Source organism: Globicephala melas, chromosome 13, assembly GCF_963455315.2.
Source record: "Globicephala melas chromosome 13, mGloMel1.2, whole genome shotgun sequence".
Taxonomy (NCBI): domain Eukaryota; kingdom Metazoa; phylum Chordata; class Mammalia; order Artiodactyla; family Delphinidae; genus Globicephala; species Globicephala melas.
The window spans coordinates 4,282,421-4,302,789 of NC_083326.1; positions in this window are offsets into that span (position 1 = coordinate 4,282,421).

Below are 20,369 nucleotides of genomic sequence, written 5' to 3' on the forward strand. Positions count from 1 at the left end.
AAAACAACTACTGTATTATTCACATGAATTCTGTGGGTCAAGAATTTAGACAGGGTTAGTAGGGATGACTTGTCTCTACTTCACAATGTCTGGGGCCTCCCTGGGAAAACTTGAAAGCTGAGGATATCTCCAAGGCTGAGGCTGGAATCATCCTAAAGTCTCTTGCACTCACATGTGTGGCACCTGGGCTGGGATGATTCAAAGACTAGGATTGGTGACTAGAGCACTTGCCTGTGGCCTCTCCATATGGCTTGGGCTTCCTCATAACATGGCAGCCTCAGAAGAGTGGAACTTCTTACACAGAGGCTCAGTTCTCCAACTGCACTGGTTCCAGCAAAAAAAGTAGAAGCTGCCTGCCCTTTTATGAGCCAGACTCAGAGGTCACAAGCATCACTTCTGCCACATTCTATTGGTGGATGCAGTCAGATGCCCTCCTAGATTCAAGAAGAGGGGGACATAGAGTCCCATCTGCCAATAAGAGGAGCATCAACGAATTTCGGGTCCATATTTTGAAAGCACCACAACTTCTCTCAAACTCAGTTTCCTTATCCGTAAAATGGAGATAATAATGCTTATCTTGTAAGACTATTGTGAGGCTTAAATTAGATTACGTACAGTGAAGTGCCTGACACCCTCAGTTAAGTGTCAACTTTGATGATTGTTATAACATTAGCTGACTGAGCACCAAGCACTTTTTGACAGCCTTTGCACTATAGGCACGTGTGCCCAACCTCATGCTGGGTCCTGTGAGGGAAGCGTAGAACCCATTCTCTGCTATCAGGCTGAGGAAATAAGATGCAGATGTGTAGCAACCAAAAGTTCAAGGAAGTGGGAAACAGTATTGACAAGTTCAGGAAAGGGAGAGAGAAGTGTGAACACATCTGGTCAGAGAAGACTGCAGAGGAAATGAAACGAGTTGGATCTGGAAGGATTTAGGATAGATTGGAGGGAAGGAGATGGGAATTCTGGGCAACATAGATGGATTTGCAAGAAGACAGAGACTTCTGGGAGAATGAAGACATCAGCCCTTTGCAAGCGTGTTTACCCTCCTTTAGTTTCTCTAATTGTAAAATAGGGATGCAAAAGAATGTCCTGATAGTGGAAATCTACCTATTTGTTCATCTGTCCATCCACCCAACTTTTTACCTATCTTCTCATCCATCCATCCATCCATCCACCCAACACACTGTGCCAAGAGCAGCTCTAGATGCTAGGAATACAAAGATGAATAATATTGCTTCAGTCACTCAGTAGTCATCTCCACAATCTACTGGGGGCTGAGGGAGGATATTTTGGTGCAAGGGTATTCTTTCAGCTCTCCTCTATAATACAACACATGTGGTATTATAGACCACATGTGTGGGTAGAGCAGCCTTGACCTCTTATTATCTGTTTATAGTTGAGCTGATTAGCTGTACAGTTTGTATTTAGTAACTAATTCTGGTCCAGCGAATGAAGGAAAAGGAGGTACACAGATTGATTGAGTACCACTTAAAAGTCAGTTACTTTACTAGAGGTTTGATGTTCAGCTTCCGTATTGAATCTGTGAAGAAGGCATCATTAGCCTCATTTAATGGAGGAGAGAACAGAAACTTCAAGAGAGTAAGCAATCTGAATGCTAGTAGTAAGTGGTAAGACTGGTATTTGAAACCAAGTGTGTCTGGTTGCCGAGTCCAGGCTCTTTCCTGTGAACGCTGTGGTCCCACGAGCCCCATGGTGCTAAGTTCATGCACACACGGACACTTTCATTCTTAAGATAGTGACTAGAGGATTTAAGTCCTGTCTTTTCTATATAGTTCTGATGTCTCTGACCCATCTTCAGAAGAAAATGTCTCACGTTTGATTGCATTTCCCAGGAATGTGACCCTCCCAGAGACTAGTGCCTAGTTCTGTACCTCCATGAATCCACCCCCCTCACACACAATCAGTGGGAATTTGCTGGCAGGGGGACATTCTCAGAATGTCATTTCATGAAACCGTCCTCACTCCCAACCCATCTCCACTGTGATCAGTGACTTCTGTTTATGTGATATATTAGCATGGGTTGTCGAGCAGTGACGAATCCTAGACCATGGACAGAGCAGAACTTGTGAGTTCCTGGGGAATGAACCTCTGGCTTCACTTGGTGGCCCTAATGGTCCACAGATGTCACCTGTGGCCAGGAACACAAAGAATGTCAGCCCAGAGCACTTTCTGCATTTTCCTGGTACATCTTCTCCCTTGCCAGAACCCTGGGACCCAGTGGACCCCTGTGTCTCACAACCTCACGGGTGGACAGGAGACTTCCTCAGCCCTGGGAGAACACCGAATATGTTTCCTAGTTCGTCGCAGGATCCAGACGGCTGCCTTTGGTGACGCATATTGTTACAATCATTGTTTAATATTCTGATGGAGACACAGGTTCAATTATGGTTGTATTTTTCTAAGTGTGGTCACTTATGTCTCAGACATTCAGCAGAAGTGTTCATCTCATGGGGCTTAAAGAGATTCAGAAGGTGGGGTAGGGTCAGTAATAAGGTCAGACTGGGGAGCTGTCTACCTATTAACCCTCCATTTTGGTAACCAGACAGCCATACCAGCACACAAGGTGGACCCTGGAACTTGTCACTATTAATATTGTCACTGAGGCAAGGTGGCTGGGGTTTGTCTAAGCTATTCCAAGGGCAATATCACAATTGCTTACATCACAGAAGTGGCCTAGTAAGATGTGGAGAGTGGGGACCTGTTAAAAGCGGAGTGGGATGGGAGAGGGGATGGGAGAGAGGTTGGAGTGAAATATATATGCAGGAGAAAAGTTCTGGACTAAGTAGAATGAGGTAAGGGACCCCGGGAAAAGCTTCCTGCATTTGTATCACGCATTCACTCAGACACACATCATTCATTCATTCAGCAAGCATCTGTTTGGCTCTCTTAAGATGTTCTACTCCAATTCTAGGGATTCTGTGGGAATAGAAAATAAATCCTCTAACTCCTTCTGCAAGTCTAGTTGAACCAGAGCACAAAATTGCCATAACACTAGAGGGATCATGTTAAGTGTCATAAAAGCAGGATCCACAGCAGGTAGGGAGCATCCAGAGAAGAGGAAAATTGCTTCAGCAAGAGCAAATCATGGAGGACTTTCTGGAGTAAGAATCTTGTGCATGAAAGAGTAAATAAAAGTGCTCTACACGGGGAGGGGGAGGGTTAGCTGTGACAAAGTGAGAGAGTGGCACTGACATATGTACACTACCAAATGTAAAATAGATAGCTAGTGGGAAGCAGCCACATAGCACAGGGAGATCAGCTCCACGCTTTGTGATGACCTAGAGGGGGGGATAGAGAGGGAGACGCAAGAGGGAGGGGATATGGAGATATATGTATACATATAGTTGATTCACTTTGTGACACAGTAGAAACTAACACAACAATGTAAAGCAATTTTACTCCAATAAAGATGTTAAAGAGAAAAGTGCTCTACAAATAGAGAGTAGCATACTTTACCTTCCCTGCCGACAAAAATGCCCACGCCGCCTTCCCTGGCTGGAGACTGGAATTGATCCTGGCCCTTATGCAGAAGTTCTGGCCTTGGTTCCCTTGGAAAATCTACACACACACACACACACACACACACACACACACACACACACACTGGCAGGGAAGCCCCTCTGGGTGGGGCAAGGGCTCTGCATGTGAGGATGGACCCTTGAGAACGTGTGACCTCTGGGATCAGGCCTGGCGGCTTATAGTCCAAGGCTCTGAAGCCATGGCACCTCTGTTTCCCAGGCATGTTCAGGCCCCAGTAGTAGCCAGCTGGGTCCCAGAGCCCTGCTTTGGCCACCAGAGAGAGTGGGACAGCAGGTGACCAGTTGTGTGTCTCCTTTTTTCAGATGAGAAAACTTAATACAAAGAAGTTCAGAAGTTTTCCTGAGATGCTGAGATTTGACCAGCTTTGGTTTGTTTTTTGACAGCAAAGTCCACGGAAAGGTTGTCTGGGCCAGACATTGGATTTCAGAATGCCTCTCCCGAGGGGCCTAGTCCTCCTTCGCCTTCACCACATCTGTCCCAGCGTCACCAGCACCTGCCCTCAGGAAAAGCTCCACCCAGGGCCACTGGCTGGCAGCACAGGAGGGAAGGAAACGGGAGGGAAGTCGCATGTTTTCTCCTCCCGTTCCAGGTGGCCGTTGAACCCATTCCACAATGTGCTCACCCCTCGGGCTCTTGTCATGGCTTGTGCCCAAGTGAGGCATATGCATGATCGTTGACATCCGTCTCCCCCACTAGACAGGAAGTCCCCTGAGGGGTAGCAGAGGTGCCCCAGCACAAATGAATGAAAAAGTGTGTCTCCTGGTCAATGACTTTTAGGCATCTCCCAGGGGGCCAGGAAGATGAGGGACATTTCCACACAGAAATCCTGCCCCAGAGGACAGGTCTTTGCTCGTGTCAGAGGAATTTAGGGTCAAGTCTTTGCCTGCCTAAGAAGGGGGTGATTTAGGGTCAGTCTTCCTCACTGCAGGAGAGGTTGGCCCTAGCATGTGCCCTTTTGGTTCAGAAGGACCCACCTGAATGGTCAGAAGCTCCTCAGAGGCTCCTATTCTGCTCGACTAGGCTCGCTAGATGCTATCTATTTCTCCATCTATCACTTCCAGAATGAAGTGGTTGCTCCTTCCCCCAGGGGGGCTGGGGTGGAGGAGGGTGGCCCACAATGAGAGCAAGGGTGAAGGCTGGGGGTAGGGGAGGCGAGGTTCTTGCCAAAATAAGGGCTGCTTAGGCTGATGGCACTTGTGGGATAATCTTTGAAAAGAAGCTTCCAGCTCATGGAATCATGAGTATTACAACTGGCCGGGACCTCAGTCCCCTGTCCTGGCATGAGTAAGGGACCATCATTCCATTTTACAGATGAGCCAACTGAGGTAGGGAGGCCAAAATATTCTGACTTCAAAGAACTGAGGAAAATGTGCAGCTTCGAGGACCACTTCTGGGCTAGCAGCAAGAGCACTGGACAGGACCATCCAGAACAAGCCCTGTTTATTCATTAAATTGCCTGTATTTATGTCCTGATAGGATTTGGAGGCATATTCACTGTAAAATATGTGAGTCCAATGCGTTATTCTCACTCTTTCTGTAAATAAAAAAATAAAGCCAAAAACCACGTCAGTCCCCGTTGTTTGATAGCCTCTCTTGGTACTTAATTTTATTTCACAACGTAAAGTAAGGGTAGCTGAGGGGGGGTGGGGGGGAGAAGCCGACTTCTGTCAAAGTCTAGTCTCATTGGTTAACACCTGAGGGGAAAATGAAACGAACTTAATTCAAAAAATCCTCTAGGCACACAGGAGCTTCTTCCAACCAGTAAGAGTCAGACAGCTATGGAGACAGAGACATCAATAAATAATCAGCCAGCTTAGACTTTTAAATGGGAATCCCAGCACCACCACCCAAAGGTAAATTGCATTTTTTCCACTAGCCTCAGAGCAGAGCTTCTTGCTTGTGTGGACTGCCGGACTTTGCTCGTTGCAACTGCAACCTGACCCTTCTTTCTAATAAAATGTACATCTCCTATTCTTGTGCATTTCATATATATTTCATAGATAATAGGACACACAGGAGATCTATAGCTATACATCTCCAACTGTCTTATTATCTATCTATCTATATCTCCCCCACATGCCCTATTTCACACACACACACACACAATATATATATATATATATATATATATATAAAAAGGTGTCTGTCCTCAGAAGCATCTTTGTTACTCGGTTTCACCATTTTTTTGGTTTAAGCCACAAGTCCCCTTAAACATCACCCCTCGTGAACAGCTGGGTTGGGGCCAGGGCTCTGGAGCAGAGAGGAGCGGTGCTCAGGTCCTGTTCCCTGAGCCCAGAGAATTAACCACTCAGGAGTCCCAAACCTCCCCCAGAATGATGCCATGTTTCAAATCCGATTGGTGATATTTTTGTGCCCGTGCCCAGAATACCCCAGCCTCGTGCAGACTTGATGTCGCAGCCAGCGATGTGGATTCCTCCACGTGACAAGGGAGCAGGCCCCTTCCCATGCAGGTTTGAGCCCCATGCGGCCGAGCGGTCATGGGTGTTGTGGTCTGGGGCCGCCCTAGGGCATCCATCACCTTCCCGCAGTGTTTGGCTGGGGACCAAGAGCCAGCACGCGCTGCAAACACTGCTTCTTATTGCTTGTAATTTTCTCCCAGACCGTCTACACCTTCACCCCTTTGAAAGCAAGCTGACCTGTGAGTCTTCCTCAGTGTACAGGCCAGAGAAGCCGCAAGGGCTGCTTCTCTGCCTGCAGAACCGCCCGCTGCCTGGGGGAAAATGGCAGCCACTCGTCCTCTTTCCTTGGCCCTCTGGTGGTGGGGTGGGGTGGTTGCGCTTCCTGTGAGGGAGGGTCCCCATCCCAGAACAGAAAGGAGAGGCCAGATGGGGGTATGCGAGGTTCTTCTGGGGCCATCTTACATGGCTGGTACAGAGAGAGAGCCCAGGGGGCCCCAGACTCCAGGGGTTTGACTGCCTGGTTCCCTGGCCAGCGGCAACTGAGAAGTAAGTGTAAAATACACACTGATTTCCAAAATTTAGTGGCCCCCTTCAACAAAAAAGAATATAAAATGTTAAGATTTTTAATGTTGATTACATGTTGAAATAACAATAAGTTGGATATATTGAGTTAAATAAAATATAGTATTAAAATACATTTCACCTGTTTTGTTTTACTTTTTAAAATGTGACTACTAGAAAATTTAAAATCACACATGTGGCTTGCCCTATATTTCTACTGGACAACACAGTATCATATAGGCCTTTTATTATTCACGGAGAGATAACTTCAAACTTCAAAGCTAAATGTCAATGTTTCTATATGGAGTCATTCCAAAATAATTTTTATACTGAAATATTCCATATACACACAAAGCATATGTAATGTACAGTGCAATTTAGAGAACAGGAAATGAACACCTGTGCCCCAAGTGCCCTGTCTGACCACATCTCTCTCTGTCCCTGATCAGAGCCAGTAGACTGATCAGGCAATCGCTCTTATTAACTTTATACTGCCCTTTAATTAAATTATAATTTTTATTTTGAAAAATTATTAAAAATTCAGAAAGTACCAATAAAGATCTAACAAACAAACAAACACCTGGGCACAATCACCCCAAATTGATTACTGTTAATATATTGTCCTAAACATTTCTCACTAAATAAAATGAAGAAGGCATTACAGGTCAAGCCAGAGCTATCTTTTCATTGCTGGCCAACTCTCTCTACTCCCAGGAGCCCTGGTTATATTTCTGCAACAAGGTATTAGTGTACCATCAAATGACAACAGCAAGGTCAGACATTGAGTTGGCACCTGGCCCCAGTGAATACAAAGGAGATTCTAGAAGGTCATATACATCCAGGGCAGGAATCAGCAGATTTTTATATTTTATTTATTTAACAATTGTATATATTTAAGGAGTACAACATGATGTTTTGATATTTATATATAACACCCTCAAGCTAAGTAACATATCCACCTCCTCACAGAGTTACCATTTTTATGTTAATATTTTGGAGTGAGAGCACCTGATGTCTACACTCTTAGCAAATTCTCAGTATAAAATACAGTATTATTAATGACAGTCACCTTGCTGTACATTAGCTCTCTAGACTTATTCATCCTATACAACTGCAACTTCGTACCCTTTGACCAACATCTCCCATTTCCCCCATCTCTCTGCCCCTGGTAACGACCCTTCTACTCTCTTCTTTTATTCAACTTTCTAAGCTTCTGCATATAAGTGAGATCGTGCAGTATTTTTCTTTCTGCTTGTGGCTTATTTCACTCAGCATAATGTCTTTTATGACATTCATGTTGTCACAAATGGCAGGATCTCCTTTTAAAAAGGCTGAATAATAATCCAATGCGTATGTGTGTGTGTGTGTGTGTGTGTGTGTGTGTGTGTGTGTGTGTACTATTTCCTTACCCATTCATCTATTGACAGACCCTTGGGTTCTTTCCATATCTTGGTTATTGTGAATAATGCTGCAATGAACATGGGAGTGTAGATATTTCTTTGTGGTACTAAAAAAAACCACCGGATTTTAAAATTTGCTAGGATCTAGCATGACCTAATTACTTCATGGAGCCTTTGACCCTTAGTCATGGACAGGTCATTAGAAATCAGCTACAGTGGAGGCCAGAGGGGCTGAGTGGCTGATCCAAGGTCACCAGCTAGGTGATGTCAGACACTGGACAGGCACTTGGGTCTCCCATCAAGCAGTGACTTCAAGACAGTCTCAGCTGTCACCTGTGCAGATCATCTAAACCTTAACCCTCTTTACACTAGAATACCCAGGATGGGCAAATGGAATTGGGGATTGGGTTTTTTTTAGAAGCTGAAGATAAGGGAGGAAACCCTTTCAGATGTGAGAAACATTTCTTTTTTTTTTTTTGCGGTATGCGGGCCTCTCACTGTTGTGGCCTCTCCCGTTGCGGAGCACAGGCTCCGGACGCGCAGGCTCAGTGGCCATGGCTCACGGGCCCAGCCGCTCCGCGGCATGTGGGATCTTCCCAGACCGGGGCACGAACCTGTGTCCCCTGCATCGGCAGGCGGACTCTCAACCACTGCGCCACCAGGGAAGCCCGAGAAACATTTCTTAAATATCTGGGTCTACTTCCCCTGGCAGGAAACCTCCACCATTTGGCATCACACATTTTTCTTGACTGACAGTGGGTCCTTCTGGTCATTTCTCTGAAGGCAGAAGTGCTCACTGCTCAAGCTGTCACTGGAGGTGAAGGAGGTGGGGAACCCAGACTGTATCTGAGCAAGCTTTGTTTTGGTCTTTCTTTTCTTTTTACTAGGTGTTTGATAACATTATATTCTTGTGATTGGTGTCTGACCTAAATTTGAGTGATGAAAAGAAAAAAAAAAGCTCATCTACCAGGAACTTTGTTGTGTTCCAGTTGATAAGAGTTTTTACTGTGATGATACTTACCAGTGGCCTGAGTCAGCCATGAAAGACTTGTGAGAATAAAAAGAAATTGTGCACCACATTTTTTCCCAGAAGTAGACAATTGAAGGACCTGGCCCAGGGGTGGATTTGAATTACCTGAGGACTCAAGATGAGAGGCTCAACTTGGCTGACAGTAAGAAGGCCAGTGACGGATTCCCTGCCCCTGCAAAGTTCTGCTGTCCTTTTGTAAGTAAAGACCTTATTCTTAATGTGTACAAGCTCTGTCCCTTCAACAAGATCATAAGCTCCTTGAGACAGGGATTGGGACTCTTGGTACAGTTCGCCGTATCCACCTCAATACTATACACAGAAGATGCTTGAAAAATTTTGTGGAATAAATAATAATAACAATACAATTAAGATATACTGCCCTTGCTATGGAAAACTCTTTATCGCAAGGTGGAGCAACTGGGTGGTGGCAGATCTCTTCCCTGCTCTGGACAGAAGGATGCACTGTAATGCCAAAGAAAACCAAAATAGACGTCAGTGGTTGTTTGCCCAGGAGAACGGGCAGTGTGGAGAGGGAAGGGGTGGGGGAGGGAGAAAGCATGCACGTTCTGCAGAAACCTCTAAACAATCAAAGCCACAAATGCCTCTTCTTATAAACACACAGTGCGAGGCAGATGTTTTCTCTCCGGACAATCCGGAGAGAAAAAGCCAGCAAAAGCCAGAGAGATTCATGCTCCACAAACAAGGGATTTCCTGGGGGAAGGAGTGGCAGCTAATGGGTTCTGCAAATTTCTCCTCCTGATAACTACATCACAGACCACGTCCAAGGAGACTTTTTCTTCCTATTGAAACCTTATTTAAATACTGCCGCTTATTTCAGGCAGAATCGCTGCTGTACTGGCTGGTGGAGGCTCTCCTCTTAAAGCTTTATAGACGCAGGGAAGAAGCAGGCAGCCCGTGTCTCTGGGGGAGCGGAGACACGTCTCATAGGGAAATCGTCTTCCCCATATTCTTCAGGAGTCGGCCCTTCCCGATCTGATTGGTGGCCTTCACCCAAGTAAAGCTGTAGAGAAAACAAGAACCGTGCCTGCTTAGAAACAGCAAAATTTCTTACCATTTGTACAGTGTGGATACTTTCTCAATCAGTTATCATTGAATTATTTAAAAAACAATCATCTTGACATCACGATGGTCTCTGCAATGAAGTTGCTATGCATGGTCCTTCCTCATTATTTTCTCTCCCTGGATTCTTTTTTTTTTTTTTTAAGATGTTGGGGGTAGGAGTTTATTAATTAATTACTTAATTTTTGCTGTGTTGGGTCTTCTTTTCTGTGTGACGGCTTTCTCTAGTTGTGGCAAGAGGGGGCCACTCTTCATCGCGGTGCGCGGGCCTCTCACTGTTGTGGCCTCTCCCGTTGCAGAGCACAGGCTCCAGACGCGCAGGCTCAGTAGTTGTGGCTCACAGGCCCAGTTGCTCCGTGGCATGTGGGATCTTCCCAGACCAGGGCTCGAACCCGTGTCCCCTGCATTAGCAGGCAGACTCAACCACTGTGCCACCAGGGAAGCCCTCTCCCTGGATTCTTATCAGGCAGAGCAAAGGGCCCAGGCCTGGGAGTCGAAGCTTAAAAATGTTGACCCCTGGGGCTTCCCTGGTGGCGCAGTTGTTGAGAATCGGACACGGGTTCGAGCCCTGGTCTGGGAAAATCCCACATGCCGTGGAGCAACTGGGCCCATGAGCCACAATTACTGAGCCTGCGCATCTGGAGCCTGTGTCCTGCAACAAGAGAGGCCACAATAGTGAGAGGCCCGCGCACCATGATGAAGAGTGGCCCTCGCTTGCCACAACTAGAGAAAGCCCTCACACAGAAACAAAGACCCAACACAGCCATAAATTAATTAATTAATTAAAAAAAAATGTTGACCCCCCCCCCCAACCTGGCCACAATCTCCTGTGTGACTAGGAAAAAATTAACTCCCCTTTCTGGGCCTTGGTGTCATCATCTCTCAGGAGGTAGAGTTAGAGGAAGTGATCCCTGAGCCCAGGCAGCCCTCAAATGCTGAGTGTTTGCTCTGGTCCAGGAGGGAGCCTGGGCTTATGTCTGGCTCTTCATTCTTGGTCACTCTCTGACCAACACCAGTGTTTCTTCAGAAGGCAGGTAAGGATTTACTGTGAGGCCTTAAATCCAATCTACTGGCCCATTTTCCTCCACCAATGGAGTTAGGCATTCCTGAGCCCAGTAGATGGTATGGAACCGGCAAATTCCATCTGGTTTTTGCCTCCAGGCAGGAGCTGCTGACCAGAGCCAGAGCACTTCTCCTCAGAAGGCTGAGGTCGGTCTAACCCAGGTGCGGTGTCCAGGCCGCTGTACCCTTCCCCTCTCCAGGCCTGCACGTTCTCATCCTGCATACAATTGAGCAGCTATTAGGTGTCAGCGCAGTGCTTGTCAAGGGGAACGTAGCATCAGGCCTGGTCCCGGGCTTCTCTGAGTGTACAACCTCGTGGGGAAACAAGACTCTAAACCAGAGTCACCCTGATACAGGGTTACACAACGTGACACAAAGAAGGGAGCCCAGGGATGCGACTTCCAGAAAATCTTATGAAAAGATGGAAGTATTTACCTCTCACCAACTTTCTCTGAAGGAGGGGCTGGTGAAAATGGCTGGGACCTCAATGGGAGCCTTCCCCAGAGTCTGGCTGACTTTCCTTCCTCACTCCCTGGGAGCCTTTCTGCTTTCCCCAAGATCTAGCAGTGTCCAAGACTCCGCCATGAAGGAGGTAAAGGCCTGGAGGAAACAGCAGTGCTCGATATTTCTGGGGTTTTCCACGTGGTCTGAGGCCAACTGTGTGGCTGGGTGGGAGGACAGTGAGAGAGCAGCCCTGGGGGCACACGCAGTATTCAGACACCAGACACCGGGGTGACTGCCTGGGGACGAATCCACGGTGACTCTGCTCTGGGTCATCCCTGGGTGGGGCCGGGTTGCCCAGAGGGTGAGTGGGAAACAGCCCCAGGACAGAGCCCGATTTATTCACTGTCTGGGCTTAATCCCAGCCGGTCCTTCGCTCAAGCTTGGTAAATCCTCCAGTTCTGTAGTCATTTTTATTAGCAATTGCCTTTTTTTTTTTCCCTTTGAAAATGTGGTTCGACGAAAATGAAATTTCAGATGTGTGTGTCTCCGCATTGATTTTTCTATTTGTAATAACACACCCCGGCATATCCCCTTTGATATCAAGAGGATAAAATGTCCCTAACACTGTGCTCTCCATTCTGGGGTAATGGATAAAGCCTGTTTATGAGATGTCATTTATTCCACGATAGACAGTAAATAAAAGCCATTTCAAGCTTGGGTTAAATCAAAGCTTGTTCAGGATTTCAGCAGATTTGCAAATCGCCTCGGGGACCTTCATCCGTTGCATTTGCTGTTTTCCTTCTATCGACTCTCTCCGTCCCTCAGCCAAGCCTCCCACTCTCCCCAGCCACCCGAGCCCCTGACTGATTTGGAAAGACAACTGGTCTGGCTAAGGACCTAGCGTGCCATTAAAAGTTCCTTCCTTCCACTTGGGAAATAAAAGCTTTGAAAGGCAGCGAGAAATTGAGGTCACACCAACAAAAGCCTGAGAGGCAAAGGGAAAGGAAAAAAAGTTTGCTGGAAAATAAAATGCAAACCTGAAATGAGGAAAGGATATGAAAGGCGGCAGTGGCACACTGTGTTTCTTTCACCACCCAGGGACCCTGTGTCCTGGAGGAAGAGGGGAGATAAGGAAGGGGAGGCCCCACCTCCAACACCCCTGCCCTAACCAGCCCTTTGCTCTGCAACCTACCCTCTCTAACCCCCAACCCCTCTGTGTCACCCTGGTTTTTTGCATCCTTTGAGATCCAGCTGGCGTCCCAATACCTCCAGGAAGGCCTCCGTCCTGTCTCCTCCTTCTGAAATCTCACAACACATGTTTTAGAATCTTTAAAAAATTTTATCTTACTTTACTCCTGCTTGTTCTGGAATGTGAGTGTTGGGTCCATAACTGACATGCATATTCCTTTGAGGTTTGTGACACGTTTAAAGCTGTAAGAATCAGTCCTGGGCCTCTAGTTCAACTTTCTATACACTGCAGAGACACCCCTCTCCAGCCTCCCCAAATATAGTCCACCCCTGGCTTCACACCACTGGGGCAGGGACTTCACAGCCTCATCCTTGTGACGGAGAGTCTAGGTCTGGGGGCATTTTCTTCTATGAAGCCCACCCCTTCTTTGGATCCTAGCCCTGCCTTCCAGAGCAATAGTGAACAGGTCTAATTTACCCCACAGCAGCGTTTCCACAAGTGAACTACAGGGCTGTGTCTAGTCTGGTTCTACCACATTCTAGCTAGAGACTTTACTTGGTTTAAGTTTCTTGCTGACCATAAGACTTATTACCCCAACATTTAGTTGGCTGGTTTAGATTTAACAACCATGCTAAAATGATGTGTTCAAATATTTGTCTTAATGGACTTGAGGACACGGGGAGGGGGAAGGGTAAGCTGGGACAAAGTGAGAGAGTGGCATGGACATATATACACTACCAAATGTAAAATAAATAGCTAGTGGGAAGCAGCCGCATAGCACAGAGAGATCAGCTCCTTGCTTTTTGACCACCTAGAGGGATGGGATAGGGAGGGTGGGAGGGAGGGAGACGCAAGAGGGAAGAGATATGGGGATATATGTATACGTATAGCTGATTCACTTTGTTATAAAGCAGAAACTAACACACCATTGTAAAGCAATTATACTCCAATAAAGATGTGAAAAAAATATATTTGTCTTAAGATAGTTGGCTCATCATCCCCATTAAATATTTACTGAGCAACAAACAACTTTGTAAAATGCTATGCTAGGTCTGTGATAGATTGTATTGTTGTTCAACGTATTTGGTGTCCCTCCCTGTGAGCCCTGACTTACTTGGAAGGATTCTATATCCTGCCCTGAGGACCACATGACCTGCTCTGCTCAGTGAAATATGAACAAAAGCTGCATGGAGCACATGGGCAGCTGACCATCCAGGGATTCAATGTTTTACTAGAAAGTCACCAGATCATGATAATTAGACTAAACTGATGAAGCAAGTTCCTCTAGGAAATTTCAAGAAATTGTGAGCACGTTCTGTGCCCACAGGAGGCATACAGTCTAGTTGAGGCGATTACTGTCTCTGTCCGATGCAAAACAAGCAGTAAAATTAGCAAACGCTACAGGCGCTCTAAGGAGGGATAGAGGAGTACCAGCTGGGGGATTTAGGGAAGAATGGGGTTTTAGTTCCATCGGGTCAGTGGTTTGGGGATTGACTCACGCTGGACAAGGCTTAGAAACTTCATCTGCCTGTTGAAGGACAAGCCTGCTGTCAACTAACGTGGAGGAATTAGGAACACGGGGCATCCTCCCCTCAGCGTGATCAAGTGAGAGCGCGTTCCAGCCACCTAGCATCACGCCAGGCCCTGGATGACTTCTAATCAGATGACTTGCTAATGGTGAAATGAATGGTGAGGACAGAGTCAAAGCCATTTAAGAATCAAAATGGTGTGACTGTGGTCCAGGCATCCAAAACGGAGCCAGGTGACCATTGTGGATGTGGTTTCAGACACCCTCCTGCATCACTGAGAACTTGAATTTTCTGAACTGTATCAAGGAAACTCCCTGCCATTTTCAAAACAATATCTGCTACTAGCTGCTGGTTACAGCCCTGTAGTTTCAAAGTTCCCCCCTTTGCAACAATGTAATCATTTCAAACCCCAACCAATCCTTGCTTAATAAGCACCTTCACTTCTTGCCAGCTCCAGTGCTAATTCTTGACTGACAACTTGTGTAACTTTGTGGTTTGGGGCCTTGTAGGCCTCCCCCCGTTTTGAGGTCTAGCAGAACACAATTCCAGTGTTTCTTAAATCTAATCTGTGTCTCCAGAGTTGCAGACCTAATAACCCCCAAATAAATTGTTCTTTATTTCCATCAGGCCTCTATTTCTAAAATTTTGGTTATCAATGGCCTCATTTGTAAAGATATTTGGGGATAGATATGCCCTTTTTAGTATCTCTTAAATCAAACTGTGGGAGTAACTATCTATGATTCAGTATAAAACCAGAGCTGATGGAGGGCTGGCCCCTAAAGGTAGCCAGAAAAGTCCTCAACAACTTGAGCTTCTGCTGCCCCTTTGCTCCCTTCACCTCCCGGACCAGCACTGTTCACCTGGCATCCATCTCATTCAGTCCTCTTAACAGCCTCCCAAGAGAGGTGCGGTTATCCCCATTGTACAGATACAGGCACTGAGGCTCAGAGAGGTTAAATACCTCACCCAAGGTCATGCAGTCAGGAAGCGGCCAACCCAAGACTGGAACAGTGTCCTGGGAGAACCCAGGGCCTTACTTTCACCAACCTCTGCTGCCTAAAACAGTGCAGCTCTGCGCCATTGGCCTGAGAGGTGGCGTGCAGAGAGCCAGGGAGAGAGGTCTGCCTAGGGAGCCGGGCGGCAGGGTCTGCAGCTTGGCCATGAGGCTGACTCCTAAAGAAGCTGCAGAATGGGGCGGTAGTGAAAGATTTCTGGAGGAATTATAGAAAAGAAAGGGAGCAAGGGCGGGAAGGAGGAGGAAAGAAAGAAGGAGCTGGAGAGAGGAAGGGGAGGGGTTAGACCAGGCAGCAGAGGCAGCCTCCAGGTGCCCGCTCCCTTGAATCCTCTCTCTCTGCCTCTAATTTCTCACAAGTGGTGCCTGGGTGCACACTGTTACAGATAAAGGGTGTCAGCAGTTTCATTAGAACCCAGGCTTTGATTTATAACCCTCCCTGCAAAAACGTGCTCCTGGCTGAAAGCTGGCATCCAGGTCTTGGGCCAACAGAGCCATCTCTATAGAAGACTTACAAGGCAGGGTCCCGGAGGGAGCGCCCTCTCCAGAGCCCTTTGTTCCAGCCTGAGAAAAAGAGAAGGGGTTTGGGGATTTGTTTAGAATCTTAAAGAATCAGCTTAGGTTTCAGAACGAATGCTCCAAGTGTCACTTTCTTCATCATCACAGGCACGCATAGATTTTTGTGAAAGTGTGTAAAAACTGTTCACAGACATGGAGCTTTGGAGGAGATCCATCTTGCAAACATCATTATGAATAATAATTAATAATAATGAAGAAGATAATTATCGTGATACTAATATTCCCTTGTGCATACATAGTCTCACTGAGCTGGCAGCTTTGAGAGAGTCAGGAAGACATAATTACCCCCATTTTGTAAATGACAAAACTGAGACCCCAAATATCCCAAAGGCTGAGCGCTATGCTTGGCGGCACCAAGCGCAGTTCCGTGCCTCCCCCGCCTGCCCTCAACCCGACGCCAGCAAGCCATCTGAACCAAGACCTCAACGAACAAAAAAGCAAAGTCAGTCTGTGTGTCAACTGTTTATTGTGTTTCTTTCACTTTTGTTTTAGAAGAATACGCATCATTGGAAACAGGTCCCATTTTAAGACACATGAGGCTTGAGAAAAACAAATGTGAAAAAAAAGTGCTATTTAATACAATCGTCATTATTCCTATTGTTACTGCAAAGAGCCTACTCGGAACTGCCTAAAACCCTAAAAACTGATTAATATTTTGGAGCATCAGAAGGTATGTTTTTTTCAAATATAAATTCCCCTCTCCCAAATGGCTGAATAATCATACGTTATCATCATCATCATTCCCTCATTAGTTTATTGCTGTGAACATAATTTCCCATGAATTAGCACATTTGCTGCCCGATGCCCCCATTCAATGGATGAAGAAATGGTGGCCCAGACTCAGATTCAGCGCCCTCGCTGCTAGGCCACTCTGCCTTCCAATTCAGATGCTTTGCTGGGTGAATGCTTTGAAGCCCCAGATCACACCAGATCAGAGATGAGGAAATAGTTCACCGCCAGGGACAGAGTGAATGCTGTAAAGCGGTCTGGACAGATGTGTTAGTGACAGGTCCCTCCGTGTCTCACCAGCACATTCACTGTGCATGGGGTCCGAGGCCCTCCTGCTGGAGCCTTGTCCCATAAAGGGCTTGCTCCGGGGGCTGGGAGGTGGGCGGAGCTCCATACCTCCCACTGAGCGAGACTCGGGCTGTCACTGTGCTGTTATTTATGAGTCCCCCTTGCCCAATGAGTGGCCTCGAAGGGGCCCAGCCTGGGACTGCTGTCTGGCCATACTTGTCACACATCATTAGATGTTTGCTTGCTGCTGACCCTTTGCCATCTGGCTGAGTGGCCTCGGGGTGAGGGAGGCAGGCAGCGGCTCCCTATGCAGTCCCTGCGTCTCTGTGGTGCTCAGGAACTGGAGGGTTTCGGAGCTGCAGTGCTAAAGCCGCTGAGGGGAAGACAGAGCCCTCAAAAACCATTGCTTAGAGAAAGGGGGTCTGGCTTAGACTTTCCCAACTTTGTACTATTGCCATTTGGAGCCAGACAATTCTTTGTTGTGGGGACTGTCCTGGGTGGCGTAGGACATTCAGCGGCATCCCTGACCTCCACCCTCTCGATTCCAGTGACACCTGTCCCGCCATTGTGACAACCAAAAATGACTCCAAGCATTACTGAATTGCCGCCTGGAGGAGAAGCAAAATCACCCCTGCTGAGAGTTGCTGTAACCATGAGATAAATGGGGCAGTGGGTAGCTTGAGCTCTGACTATGGCAGATATGCCAGTCTCCCAGATGATAACCACTTATTGAACAGCATAGCTAGATGGCAGGCGTTTCATGAACAACGTTTTGCTTAATCCTCAAGACCATCCATTGTGTGGTTGGAATTCCTGACCCCACTTTGCAGATAAGGAAACTGCAGTTCAGAGAGGGGAAGTGATTTGCTCGAGGTCACTCACCTGGGAAGTGGCAGAGCTGGGTTTGAAATCAGTGTGTCTGATGTCTGGTCTGGGGTTTTACCCCCATTCCTTTTATTTTTGTTTATAAATTTATTTATTTATTTTTGGCTACGTTGGGTCTTTGTTGCTGTGCGCGGGCTTTCTCTAGTTTCGGCAAGTGGGGGCTACTCTTCATTGCGGTGTGGCTACTCTTCATTGTGGTGGCTTCTTTTGTTGTGGAGCATGAGCTCTAGGCATGCGGGCTTCAGTAGTTGTGGCATGCAGGCTCAGTAGTTGTGGCACGTGGGCTCGGTAGTTGTGGCTCGTGGGCTTTAGAGGGCAGTCTCAGTAGTTGTGGTGCACGGGCTTAGCTGCTCTGTGGCACGTGGGATCTTCCCAGACCAGGGATCAAACCCGTGCCCCCTGCGTTGGCAGGCGGATTCTTAACCACTGTGCCACCAGGGAAGTCCCCCATTTCTTTCTGTTTCCTATGGAAGGGCTTGGCAAACCCAGCATGCCGGTCCCTGAATGCCTTAGGATTGCACACCCTTGGCCTGGGGCAAAGGAGGTTTATGGCATCCCCTCCCACTGTTTCCACTGCCCCATGAAGCCCGCCTTATCCCCGTAGCTCACCTTCCCCAGGGCTCCTCGTTCTGTGTCCTGGAGCCCCACAATGGTACTGACACACAAGACCCAGGGTGTGGAGGGACTTAGGACCTCTCCCAGGGATGCTGACATTGTACAAAGACCCCTAAGGAGAGAAACCCATCTCAGTCACCTTACCACGTTGGTGTGGAACTCTCAGGGTATTGTACTGTATTGCATTGCATTTATTTATTTGTTTGTTTGTTTATTTATTTATGGGCCATGCCACACGGCTTGCGGGATCTTAGTTCCCCTACCAGGGCATTGAACCCAGGCCCCCGGCAGTGAAAGCACTGAGTCCTAACCACTGGACCGCCAGGAGATACCCATCAGACAGGGTGTTTTAGAGCCTCTTAAACCACAGTGAACATGCTTGTGGATCCAGTCACAGTAAAAATAAAATATTTATATTAAATAATAGGAACTTGGTCAAGCGGCTGCCAATGCTATTTTAACAGTTATATGCTAAGTCTTTAATTATAAATTACCTCAAACTCTCTAAGTAAGTGGCAAATTTCTGAGCACCTTTTGTATTTGTCATGTAAAATAACCTGCTTCCATCCCCAGAAGTGTGTCGTGGATTCTGGAGTAAGCGTTAGGTTATACACAAGCCAGCGAGACAGTGCCACCTCGCATGTAAATTGCACCACCGACCCTAAACTCCTCGAAGCCTTCCCTGAATTGAGTGTCCTGCCCGCTGTCTCTCAGGCTGGGGGTGCAAGTTGTGGCTAAGAGCCCGGTTCATGGACTCACCCAGATCTTTGGCCTTCTTCCCTTTAACACCAGTGGCTAATCTGGGCCAGCAATCTTGTTTCTCTGATTTTTGCTGAAGAGATCACCTCCTTTGCCAAATAACCAATTCCTGTTTATCCTCCCTTCAGGACATGTAAACTTCATTTAATGACCTCCTCTACTGCAGAACCACACAGGCTGTGATGGTCATAAAATGGGCCGGTAGAGCCAGAAAGGGACAGACTTTTGCGCTGGAAGGATGCAAAGAAGTACAGGAAACTGGCAGCCTTTGCAGCTGTCTATGATGCTGCAACAATCTAAGGGGTTTCTGGGTCATCAAGTAAACACACAATGTAATTCAGTAGAATTTTGTGATTAGCAAATTGTAATACTTTTAAAACATTGAGTTATATACAATTCAACACACCTCTACCGACTCATTTATCTGGACCACAGCGTTGTGAAATAGAAAGGGATGTATGAGTGTGTGTGGATGAGGCAGGAAGTGGGGGTGGCAGGTAACTGAGGTCCAAAGAGGTGACACCACCTGCCCAAGACCACAAGGAGAGTCACCGGTGGGTCTCTGGGACCTGTAGTAGCTGTCTGTTACCAGAATGCTGGGCTTAGGAAGACAGCCCAGGCTTTGTTGGAAAACAGAATCCAGGAAGTGTCAGGCCCTGGCAACTGCTGTCACCCACAGCCTTCAGCCCAGCTCCCCTGCAGGACAAAAACCTGCGGGCACGCCCAGTACCCTGGGGCAGTGGTGGGGCAGGGTGCAGGAACAGGAGGTAGTCACTAGCTCACCAGGGCTGACACCCCATCCACAGGAGCAGGCCACGTAAAAAGATCCAGGGCTGCCAATTTCCATTTTCACTGGTACTTAGTAATCCAGAAGCTTTATTTAAAGGCTGACCTCCGACCAGGCCTGTCACTCCAGTGGCGGGAGCCTGATAGCCACTGGAAATCAATAGCCGGCATGAAGGTCACTTCCTAGAAAAACTGGGGCTATCAATGTGTCAGTTCCAATGAAAGATTATAACCAACCAGCGGAGAAGTTTATCTGTAGCTGAGAGCTCATCTGAGCTGGGCTTGTCGTGAGCTGTACGTGGGCACGTGTGAGGGTCTATGTGTGGGTGGGCATGCGTGTGTAAATACGTGCATTTATGAAACAAAGCATGTGTGTGCAAGACAGAGTGTGCATATACATGCTTTTGTTAAGCACGTGTGTCCACGTAAGTGCAAGA